At 47.7% G+C, this 12585-nt stretch overlaps 1 long non-coding RNA gene across 1 annotated transcript; it reads left to right on the top strand.

The window, feature by feature from the left end:
• Window positions 1-106: 106 nt before the first annotated feature.
• Window positions 107-11822, top strand: LOC100938883 (uncharacterized). Its single transcript, XR_152045.3, has 2 exons — window positions 107-559; window positions 10086-11822. It is a non-coding gene; the product is annotated as an uncharacterized LOC100938883 (long non-coding RNA).
• Window positions 11823-12585: the final 763 nt, after the last annotated feature.

The following is a 12585-nucleotide window of genomic DNA, read 5'->3' as shown; positions in this document are numbered from 1 at the left end:
TCCCCGGAGAGCCCACCCCCGGCTCCCTGGCGGCCCAGGTACCGCCGCGCCCCGCCCCTTGCCCCGCCCCGCCTTGGGGGAGCCCCGCTTCCGGGCGGCCCCTGGCGGCGAAGGGGACGCTGCAACGCGGAGCGGGAGCACGAGGAGGGAAGGGGCTTGGCAATGGGCCCCAAAGAGGCCGAGACCCCGGGAGTGCCGGCAGCGCTCTTTATCACGCCTGGAGGCTCCTGCAGAGCCCCGGAACAGCCCGAACCTCCAGAAATGCAGGCAGGGTGCACTCTCCAGGGGGTACAACTTTGGCAATGAGGACTACAGAGGTGCGGGGAGAACCGGAGACCCGAGAAGCATGAAGGCACTCTGTGACACCACTGCCTACAAACGCAGGGGCCGGAATGCAGTGACAGGACACTGCTGGGAGGAAACGCTCCCAGCGCCTCCGTGTGGGGCTGCCTCCACTCCCAATACCGTGCGGGGGGACTAGGACGACCCTGGTAAGTCAGCCACAGGATATCAGTTCTCAGAATAGAAGAGAAGCCAGGTCTGGCAGCACCTGATGATGGTAAGTCTCAGGTAGGACCCATTTGCTGCCCCTCCAGCTCTTGTCCCCTCTTTCACCTTCACGCCTTTCTAGATGCTACAGAAATTCCTGCTCTCGGTGGGCAGTCAGGGAGCCTCCCAGGCCTGATCTGAATCTCAAATCCCAGCTCTGCCACCTACCATCTGGGTAACTTGGGCAGGTGTCATCAACCTCTCTGAGCCTTGTTCTCCTCTGCTGTAAAATGCAGATGATAAGCATAACTAATTTCTTGGTAACAGCAGACGATACTATGCACACAAAAGGCCTAGCCCAGTGCTTGGACAGGGGACCATCCAGTTAAGCCAGTTCCCTTCCCCCAGCACATCATGAGGCCCCATCTACCATTCTTCTTTAGTATCCGGTGCTTGAGCTTTGCGGGGGGCTGGAGGGGTTCCTCCCAGGCTCTCCCTGTTCTGGTCCCTGGCCCCAATGCCATCCACAGTCTGGTCACCGCTCGGCCTCATTAAAAGGATACACGAGGCCGGGCACAGTGGCTCGCACCTGTAATCCCAGCACTTTGGGAGGCCAAGGTGGGCGGATCACTTGAGGTCAGGAGCTCGAGACCAGCCTGGCCAACATGGTGAAACCCTGTCTCTACTAAAAATACAAAAATTAGGCATGGTGATGGGCGCCTGTAATCCCAGCCACTTGTAGGCACGAGAATCACTTGAACCCGGGAAGTGAAAGTTGCAGTGAGCCGAGATTGGGTCACTACACTCCAGCCTGGGCAACAGAGTGAGACCCTGTCTCAAAAAAAAAAAAAAAAAAAAAAAAAAGAAGGATACACAAACAGATTGCCGATATTACACTTCACTCATGCCAAGAGTTCATCCAAGAGTTCATCCTTCTCTGCACTGTCTGCTTCTTTACAGAGTCTCGCTCTGTCGCCAGGCTGGAGTGCAGTGGCACAATCTCGGCTCACTGCAACCTCTGCCCCCGGGGTTCAAGCGATTCTCCTGCCTCAGCCTCCCGAGTAGCTGGGATTACAGGCGCCCGCCACCACGCCCAGCTAATTCTTTGTATTTTTAGTAGAGATGGGGTCTCACCACGTTAGCCAGGATGGTCTCGATCTCCTGACCTCATGATCTGCCCACCTCGGCCTCCCAAAATGCTGGGATTACAGGCGTGAGCCACCACGCTGGGCCCTGTGTGCCTCTTTTACTTACCCGTAGGCAAGGAATTAAGGAAAATGGATGGGCTGGGAAAGCAACTGCCCAGAGGCTAAAGTAAACTAGGAAAGTGTGGCAAATTGTTCCCCAGATCAGCTACCCTTAAGGGACTGAATTGCCATATCAAAGCCACTCAGGTTCCTAAAGCCCAAACCCTGAAGCAGCCTGGGGCGTTGCAGCCCTGAAGGCTCATTGCAGGGTCCACTGGGATATGCAGGGTGTAATGAGTCCACCCTTTGAGTTCGAGGTCAGTCAGTGTCTTACCTGCTCCAGCCCTCAGAATAATCAGTGTTTGGCAGGATTAAAAACAAAGGCACATTCAATATAAATCACAGGAGATAAAGAACCTTATCAGAAACCCTCAGGAGCCAATGAGAGGCAGAGGACTGCTGGGTATTCTAAATCCCTGCTGTGCCACTGTTGGTAACCTTTCTGAAATGCCCTAAATATTTTTGGGCAAGACCTCAGTCACCAACTAGTTTCTGAAAAACTGAAGAATCTGATTATGTTACCTATGATTACTAGAGTAAATAAATAAAAATTATGTCCATGAAGCAAAGTGGATGAAACACCTTCACTCATATCCCAGATAATCCTGGATGTATGCCAGGATTCCATTTCATTTGTAAAATGTATTAATTTGGTCACTTATTTGACAAATATGTATACAACCAAGCACTGCAGTAGTCATCTTGGATACAAAGATTGATCCATTCATTCAACAAATAATTGAGTGCCTGTTATCTGCCAGGCAGTGTTCTAGGTACCAGGGATATGATAGCAAACAAAATGGTCTCTATCCTCAGCAACAAATCAACAAATACATAAATGCATGGAAAAGTAATGGTGACAAACTGGTGGTGTTTCGTGCCATGGAAAGAAATAAAGCAGGTAAGGGACTAGGGCTTAACGGGCGGTGCTATTTTATTTATGTATTTAATATTTTTACATAGAGACAGGGTCTCGCTATGTTGGCCAGGTTGGTCTTGAACTCCTGACATCAAACAATCTTCCCGCCTCGGCCTCCTAAAATGCTGGGATTACAGGCATGAGCCACTGTGTCTGGCTAAGGGTGCTCTTTTAGAGAGTGATTAGGGAAGGCCTCTCTGCAGACAGAATATCTGAGTAGAAACTCAAATGAAGTAAAGGAACAAGTCATGTATATACCTGGGAGAAGAGCCTCCCTGGCAGAGGGAGGCTGTTCAAAAGTCCTGAGGAGGGAATAGCTTGGCATGTTCCAGGAGAAGCGGAGATAAAGGAGGCTGGAGTGAGCGAGGGGGAAAGTAGGAGAGATGAAACTGGAGAGGGGGCCAGGCACGGTGGCTCAAGCCTGTAATCCCAGCACTTTGGGAGGCCGAGGTGGGTGGATCACGAGGTCAGGAGATCGAGACCATCATGGCTAACACGGTGAAACCCCGTCTCTACTAAATATACAAAAAAAAAAAAAAAAATTAGCCGGGCGTTGTGGCAGGCACCTGTAGTCCCAGATACTCGGGAGGCTGAGGCAGGAGAATGGCATGAACCCAGGGGGCGGAGCTTGCAGTGAGCCGAGATCGTGCCATTGCACTCCAGCCTGGGCGACAGAGCGAGACTCCGTCTCAAAAAAAAAAAAAAAAAAGAAACTGGAGAGGAAAGCAGGGTCCAAAAATGTCAAGGCTTTGGGTTTCCTCTAAGTGTGAAGGGAAGCCACTGGTGAGTTTGCAGCAGTGGGTGGCATATGACAGTTGACATTATTAAAGCACCACTGGGGCCAGGCACAATGGCTCATGCCTGTAACCCCAGCACTTTGGGAGGCCAAGGCAGGAGGAATCGCCTGATGTTAAGAGTTAAAGACTAGCCTAGGCAACATGGTGCAACGTCATCTCTACCAAAGAAATATGTACCAAAATTAGCCGGGCTTGTTGGCATGAACCTGTAGTCCCAGCTACTTGGGAGTCTGAGGTGGGAAGATGGCTTGGGCCTGGGAGCCAGAGACTGCAGTGAGCCAAGATCCCACCACTGCACTCCAGCCTGGGCAAAAGAGTCAAACCCTGTCTCAAAAAAAAAAAAAAAAAAAAAAAGGCAGAGGGTCAGGGGAGAAAACCAACTAAACTATAATGGGAAATGTGTAATAAGGGGATTATGAGCTAAGTTATATGGGAGAACCCTAAGGGGAGCTAGAGAAAGCATTAGAGGAGGTCACATTTGAGCTGCTTTTTGAAGAATAAGTGAAATTCCCTCAGATGAATAAGGAGGGCCAAAGGAAGGTCATGCCAGGCAGGGGGCATAGATTAAGTCAGGGTTGGGAGTGTGAACCTGCATGGCGTGCTTGGGAATCATTTGGCGATTGAAGGGGGAAGGAAAATGAGGGCTGGGAAATGGGCCTAGAAAGGTGGTTTGGAACTAGACCATGAAAGATCTTGAGTGTGACATTCAGCAGTTTGTACTTTATTTTATTGGCAATGGAGAATCCTTGAAGGTTTTGTGAGTTTGTGTAGGATGCAAGCAGAGCTGTGTTTTTGAAATGATGCCTCAAAATGCAATGCAAAATGCAAGCAGAACTGTGGTTTTTTTGGGTTTTGCTTTTTGTTTTTGAGATGGAGTCTCGGTCTGTCACCTAGGCTGGAGTGAAGTGGTCCAATCTCGGCTTACTGCAACCTCTGCCTCTCAGGTTCAAGCAATTTTCCTGCCTCAGCCTCCCGAGTAGCTGGGATTATAGGTGCCTGCCACCATGCCCAGCTAATTTTTTTTTTTTTTATTTTTAGTAGAGACAGTGTTTCACCAGGTTGGCCAGGCTGGTCTCAAACTCCTGACCTCAAGTGATCCGCCCACCTTGGCCTCCCAAAGTGCTGGGATGACAGGCATGAGCCACCGCACCCGGCCCAGAACTGTGTTTTTGAAATGATGCTTCAAAAATGCAATGCAAAAAATACATTGTCAGGTGGGCTGGAAGGAGACTGAAGGCAAGACCAATGACGTTCATTTGCTTAACAGAAATTACTAAATGCCCACCAAGGGCTAGGCCTCAGGAATAGAATAGTTAATAAGTGAATATCATACCTTTCTTCATGGATTTTAAGTCTGGTGGGGAGGACATGAGGACTAATTTCAGAGGCTGGGTCAGATCCAGGAATATTCCAGAAATACCATCACTAAGACATGGAAAATCCTGAATATGGAAAATGAGAATGGCTTGCCTCACTGATTGTGAGATACAACGGAAATCCAGTTGCTTCAAAGTATCCTGCCATGTAAAAACGATTTTAAAAGAATCTTTTTGGATTGTATAGACCTTTACAGCTTTAAAAGCACTTTCACAGCCAGGCACGGTGGCTCGAGCCTGTAATCCCAGCACCTTGGGAGGCCAAGGCGGGAGGATCACCTGAGGTCAGGAGTTCGGGACCAGCCTGGCAAACGTGGTGAAATCCCGTCTCTACTAAAACTACAAAAATTAGCCGGGTGTGGTGGCGGGTGCCTGTAATCCCAGCTACTCAGGAGGCTGAGGCAGGAAAATTGCTTGAACCTGGGAGGCGGAGGTTGCAGTGAGCTGAGATCGTGCCATTGCACTCCAGCCTGGGTGACAGTGAAACTCCAGCTCAAAAAAAAAAAAAAAAAAAAAAAAAGGCACTTTCACATAAAGCCTCTCATTTGCCTTTAGGTGTTACACAAATTGTAATTATTAAATAATTACCTGTTGTTATGTTATTTGGCTGTATAATCATTGGTGAAAACTAGGCAGAAAAAGAGCTGTTTTGCAGCACTGGAAAGGCATCTCAGCATACAAGGGCAGTGATATAGAAAAGGTGGGTTTGGGGAGGACTGCATCAGTGTAGAGAGAACGTGTGTTTAGCTGTCTTTATGCCTCATTTCTAAGAGAATCCATCCAGAAAGAGTAAGGCAGGGTTAAGAGCAAAACTCCTAAAATGTACCTGGATCTCTCATTTAACAGATCGCAGTTTGATGATGCCATGTCCCTGTAGCAAACTCCTTTAAAAATTGTTGTTTCCTCACCAAGACTGTGTGTCATGTTTAGAGTCTTGAAAAAGGTTGTGGAGCATTTACACGGTGGTGCTTGAATTCACTCTGTGACGTTCTTTGTCTAACTTGTTCCTTTCTGCTATTGTCAGAATCAAATTTTGCACTTAATCTCCCCTTGTTTTCAGATGACAATATCTCTGTTATGTTTCAGAAAGCTGGGATTACAAAATGTTCTTACGGTTTTAAGTCTTCTGTGTGATTGGGAAACTCAGGAAAGGATTGGATGAGATTTTAGAGGGTGGGGGTAATAGTCAGTGGGCTACATAGAGGATTCTTTTCCAATAATCTGCCCTTGGACCCAAATGTTCATCACTTGAGAGGATGTCAAGTTTTTTTTTTTTCAAGACAAAGTCTCAATCAGTTGCCCAGGCTGGAGTGCAGTGGTGCCATCATAGCTCACTGGAGACTTGACCTCCCAGGCTCAAGCATTCCTCCCACCTCAGCCTCCCAAGCAGCTGAGACTACAGGTACATGCCACCATGCCCACCTAATTTTTTTATTTGTAGTAGAGATGAAGTCTCACTCAGTTGCCCAGGTTGGTCTCAAACTCCTGAGCTCAAGCAGTCCTCCCACCTCGGCCTCCCAAAGTGCTGGGATACAGGTGTGAGCCACCACGTCCGGCCTCCAAGATTTTTAAAGTAAAAATGAAAAGGGTTTTTATGGGTTACAAGAATTTATGCCTGGGACTGGGCGCAGCAGCCCATGCCTGTAATCCCAGCACTTTGGGAGGCCAAGGCAGGTGATCACTTGAGTCAGGAGTTCGAGACTAGCCTGGCCAACATGGTGAAATCCTGGCTCTACTAAAAATACAAAAATTAGCTGGGTGTGCTGGCACATGCCTATAGTCCCAGCTACTTGGGAGGCTGAGTCAGGAGAATCACTTGAACCCAGGAGGCAGAGGTTGCAGTGAGTGGAGATTGTGCCATTGCTCTCCAGCCTGGGTGACACAGCAAGACTCGGTTTAAAAAAAAAAGCCTGGATCAAAACTAACTATACACTTAAGACTGTACATCTCACTGTGTATAAATAATAATTCAATAAAAAGAAAAATTAAACCATCAGGACAGATAGAGCAAAAATAATACAAGTATAACGGTTGACTGGACCTAATTTTTTTTTTTTTTTTGAGACAGAGTCTCGCTCTGTTGCCAGGCTGGAGTGCAGTGGCTCCATCTCGGCTCACTGCAACTTCCGCCTCCTGGGTTCAAGCGATTCTCCTGCCTCAGCCTCCCAAGTAGCTGGGACTACAGGCACGTACCACCACACCCAACTAATTTTTGTATTTTTAGTAGAGACGGGGTTTTACCGTGTTGGCCAGGATGGTCTGGATCTCTTGACCTCATTATCTGCTCGTCTTGGCCTCCCAAAGTGCTGGGATTACAGGCATGAGCCACTGCGCCCGGCCTAATTTTTTTTTTATTTGTAGTAGAGATGAGGTCTCACTCAGTTGCCCAGGCTGGTCTCAAACTCCTTAGCTTAAACGATCCTCCTACCTCGGCCTCCCAAAGTGCAGGGATTACAGGCATGAGCCACTGTAGCCGGCCTCCATTTTTAACATAAAAATGAAATATATGCATGGGTCAAAAACTGAACTATACACTCAAGACTGTACATCTCACTGCATATAAATAATAACTCAATAAAAAGTAAAATCAAACCATCAGGACAGATAGAACAAAAATAATACTGATAAGTACAACGGTCGACTGGACCATCTTAGGGGCATGAATTATGATTTTGGTGACTGAACTCACTTGGTTAATGAGGCAAAGGAGGGAATAAACATTGATGAAGGAAATCCTGTCCCTTACAGATGACTGATGGGTCAGAAGTTACTGTCTTTTAAAAACAGTACACTTGGGGCCGGGCATGGAGGCTCACACCTGTAATCCCAGCACTCTGGGAGGCTGAGGTGGGCGGATCACCTGAGGTCAGGAGTTCGGGACCAGCCTGACCAACATGGAGAAACCCCATCTCTACTAAAAATACAAAATTAGCCGGGCACGGTGGCGCATGCCTGTAATCCCAGCTACTCGGGAAGCTGAGGGAGGAGAATTGTTTGAACCCAGGAGGCGGAGGTTGCTAAGAGCCAAGATCATGCCATTGCACTCCAGCAGCACACTTGGCCAGGCACAGTGGCTCATGCCTGTAATCCCAGCACCTTGGGAGGCCAAGGTGGGTGGATCACTTGAGGTCAGGAGTTTGAGACCAGCCTGGCCAACATGGTGAAACCCATGTCTACTAAAAATACAAAAATTTGCCACACGTGGTGGCGGGAGCCTGTAATCCCAGCTACTTGGGAGGCTGAGGCACAAGAATCGCTTGAACCCGGGAGGCAGAGGTTGCAGTGAGCCGATATCCTGTCGCTGCACTCCAGCCTGGGCGACAGAGCAGGACTCTGTCATAAATAAATAAATAAATACATAAATATATAAATAAATAGCACGCCTGACCTCGAAATGTTAGAACCTATCGTCTCCATTCCTCATTCAGAATATTCCCCCCTATCTCTGCCCAATCCAGAGCAGTTCCCAACCTCTCGGAGATCCTCACTGGATGCAGGAAGTGGTCACCCCCTATGCTTTGCACCTTTAATACTGGTGCCATGCACCCCAGTGTTCTAACAGGGTAGATACATTCGATAAGTCGACCACACACCAGAAGCCACCCATGACATCTATGCAGTTTCCGTGAGGCGAAATGCAACCCATGTTCAGATGACCCCACCACATTCCAGCCACCGTGGCTTCCTTTATGGTCTGTCTTCCCACATCCCACTAAACTATATGTTCCATGAAAGCAGAGACAAGCTCTGATTTATACACATCCTGCACTTAGCACAGTGACCAAAACATAATAGCATGATAGGTGCTCACACGATATTATTTAGTGAATGAATAACAAATTTTTAAAAAGAAAACTATTATTGCTTTTTGTTTGTTTGTTTTGCGATGGAGTCTTGCTCTGTCGCCCAGGCTAGAGTGCAGTGGTGCAATCTCGGCTCACTGCAACCTCTGCCTCCCAGGTTCAAGCAATTCTCCTGCCTCAGCCTCCCAAGTAGCTGGGATCACAGGCGTGCACCATCACACCTGGCTAATTTTTATATTTTTAGTAGAGACGGGGTTTTGCCATGTTGACCAGGCTGGTCTCCAACTCCTGACCTCAGGTGATCCACCCACCTAGGCCTCCCAAAGTGCTGGGATTACAGGTGTGAGCCACCGCACCGGCCCATTATTGCTTTTATAGAAATGAGTCCTCTATGCCTGGACCCAGTGCATGGGGGAGGGTGGCCATAAAAGAAGATGCTGCAGGGGCTGTGGTTCTCCTTCAGACAGCTCATTTCTGTTGCGTGCAAATACAACCTGGATCCTGAGTGACAGCAAGCATAAAGGTGTATGTGACCTTTAAGGACCAGGCATGTTTTCGCCACAGGCAGGAGGGTTCTATGTTTTAATTGCCTGGAGGTTCTGTCCAAAAGCAGTCAGCCAACAGTGCAGTCTGTGAGCAGGGCGGTTACATCTGTGGCACTTGGAGTGGTGCCTGGCCCTGCACCAAGAAGACCTACTGGTACTGCACGGTGAAAGCAAAGTGGGTTCAGCAAAGGAAGCTCCCATTGCTGCATGGACAGGTAGAGCTCCTCATGAAATTGAATAAAATAAGACCCTCTCAACAGACTTAAGTATTAGCAGAGGGATGAGAGCATGGGGAATTCAAAGATCCAACTCTTTACCCAGTAGTATGGAAGTATTTCAATATTTTAACAATTGAAAAGCAATACCAGAGCACATCAGCCGCTTTCCAGTCCTAAATATTAGAACTCTGCCCACCACTCCTTTCCTTTGGAAGCTGCCACTTCCAGATTTTTAAACAAGATGTATAGGCAGTGCCTTTACTAGGACATCTCAGCATTGTAGTTCTGGCTGACAGGGCCTTGCCAGGAGGCTCCTCACCTTACAGAGTTCTGAGATAATTTTCCCTTCGTAAGTGACATCACCGACCTGAAGGTGGACTCCAGGTAACTGCCCTATCTGGGGAACAATCATTTCTGCAGATATGTGACTCGCTGTTGGAGAAATTCAGAGACCTTATCAAGCAGATCTCTACTCTCCCAGCTCTGACACAGCCAGCCTTGTCCCTGTGCTGTGTGTAACCCAGCAACAAAGATGTGCACAGGGACCAGGCTGAAGGAGGGAGTCACCATTCTGAAGCTAAAAATCTCCAAAGATGCTCGGCCTTTAACGGAGGAGGGCTTTTAGAAAAAAATCCAGCAAATTCTCTGCCCTTTCAACTTCACTTTCTGTTCTCTTTTTATCTGCTTTCAGCATTTCCAATTAATCTTGGAATGAGAGCCGAGGGCAAGAAGCCAGCGGTGCCTGAGGGATGCTAAAAAGCCAACCGATCCAGGGAAACAAATGCCAGCGAGGGACCCCACAGCAGAGAGACAGACACTGTGAGCAACTCTCCTGTTACCATGAGGCTTGCAAGGCGTGTGCGCGGGTCTCCGCATTGGCACCATCTGCCAATTCCTCAGGAGGACAGAACAAACCAGTGAGGCATGAAGATTAGGTTATGTAACACTCGAGGATTGCTGTTTTCAAAGAGGAAACAAATGGAACGAATTGATTTGCTTGTCAAAGTCATGTCACTAAAGGAGATCTATTCCCTCCCCTTCTAAGAGGACCTCATTAAAGAGTGGAATGATTTCACAGATTCAGAAAATGTGAGACCACAAGCCACTCCATTCATAAGAGCAAGTCCACTTTCCAGAGTCGCTCTCACACATTCTATTCTGGTCCCTGGGCCTGAAAAAATGTCCATCCAGCTACAACCTAAAGGGTACTGACCTGGTGAGGAACATAATTGTCAGTTGCTAGCCATAAGATTCAGAGCTGGAGGCCAGGCGTCATGGCTCATGCTGGTAATCCCAGCACTTTGGGAGGCCGAGGTGGATGGATCATGTGAGGTCAGAAGTTCAAGACAGCCTGGCCAACACAGTGAAACCTCGTCTCTACTAAAAATACAAAAATTACCTGGGTGTGGTGGCACACACCTGTAACCCCAGCTACTCGGGAGGCCGACGCACGAGAATCACTTGAGCCCAAGAGGCAGAGGTTGCAGTGAGCCAAGATCACGCCACTGCACTCCAGGCTGGGCAACAGAGTGAGACGCTGTCTCAAAAAAAATAAAAATAAAAAATCAGAACCTGTGAGCTTTGCCTGAACTTTCTTGCTTCTGGGGAAGCAGTGTCTCATTCTGAGACCAGTAGGATTGTATTTACTATTCAGAGCTCTAAACAAGTGCTCTTGATAGAGGAGGGATGTGTTCTTAAAAATATACGCATCAGAAAAAAAAAAAAAAAATATATATATATATATATATATGCATCAGGAAGGAAAATGCATTGAATTTCTCAGAGTGCTTTGCCATTGCTGGGCGTCTCTCAAATGCCCAGCACAATACTTTTTCTAGTATCCTCAGGAGATCTGAGGAATGAACAAATGAGAACCCTGAACCTGCTGCCATAGTTCCATCCCTTAAGGTTTCACAGCCTCCCTAAGATACCAGGATTTAAATATCAAGTCTTTATCCAGCATGCAAATGAAGTCTCCTGTACCAGATAGTTTCCATTTGCCTTCCAGATCCGCTCTTCCACCCTTCTCCGTGCTGCCCTTGGCCCTGGCGGGCTGACCTACATGGACTGCAGCAGCTCACTCTCCTGCCCTCTAGCTTCCAGGCGGGTACAGCCAATGGGAGCGGCAGCAGGAGATGGGAGGGCAGGAGGACAGCACGGGTGAAGTGTTTCTTTCCCCACTTCCCTCCTGCCAGATGGCCTTAGGTTGGTTGTGCCTTTTGATAAAAGGTCACCCCTCTTTCTCAAGGCAGCCTGCTCCACACAACTCTCTCTTTCTGGGTTCTGTCATTTCTCCCTCCCCTCAACCTTCAGATCTAAGAGTGGTAAAGGCCCCATGGCTACGGCACTATCCCTTATAGCTTCCCCACTTCCTGCTTCAACCTTGTAAATAGTCCATTTATTAAATATTCTTCTAATGATCTAATTTGAATGTGCCATCTGTTTCTTATACAGACCCTGCCTGACATACCTTTCACATGTGACAGTCTGTTCTAGGCCCTACACCACGTTAAAAAGAAAAAGTAGGGCTGGGTACAGTGGCTCACGCCCGTAATCCCAGCACTTTGAGAAGCCGAGGCAGGCAGATCACGAGGTCAGGAGCTCGAGACCAGCCTGGCCAACATGGTGAAACCCCGTCTCTACTAAAAATACAAAAAGTAGCTGGGCGTGGTGGCGGGCACCTGTAATCCCAGCTACTCGGGAGGCTGAGGCAAGAGAATTGTTTGAACCCAGGAGGCGGAGGTTGCAGTGAGCCAAGATTGCGCCGTTGTACTCCAGGCTGGGCAACAGGGCGAGTCTCCGTCTCAAAAAAAAAAAGAAAAAGAAAAGTAGCAAAATTAACAATACAATATGCTACCACTTCATGTAGTTATTCTCAATGTTCACCTTTTCCCAAGGCTATAATAACAACTTAAAGATAAAACTTAATTCCCCTTTACAACATAATTGTGCAGTAGAGTTTGTATGAGCTAAATATAATTCAGAGAACAAGCATTTTCATGCCATCAAAATTCATGTTAACAACTGTAAAGAGAAAACCCTAGAATTGAGGACCCTGACTTTCAATGTAGCAGAAAATATATTTCAGTATTTAAATCTATCTAACAGATATTTGAAAGTCTACTACGTGTCCAGCAAGGTGGTGATCTTACAGTGGAGAAAAACATAGATGTGGCCCCTGCCTTTTTGAA

This window comes from Pongo abelii, chromosome 10, assembly GCF_028885655.2.
Source record: "Pongo abelii isolate AG06213 chromosome 10, NHGRI_mPonAbe1-v2.0_pri, whole genome shotgun sequence".
NCBI lineage: Eukaryota > Metazoa > Chordata > Mammalia > Primates > Hominidae > Pongo > Pongo abelii.
This window is presented reverse-complemented; position numbering and strand designations above follow the sequence as displayed.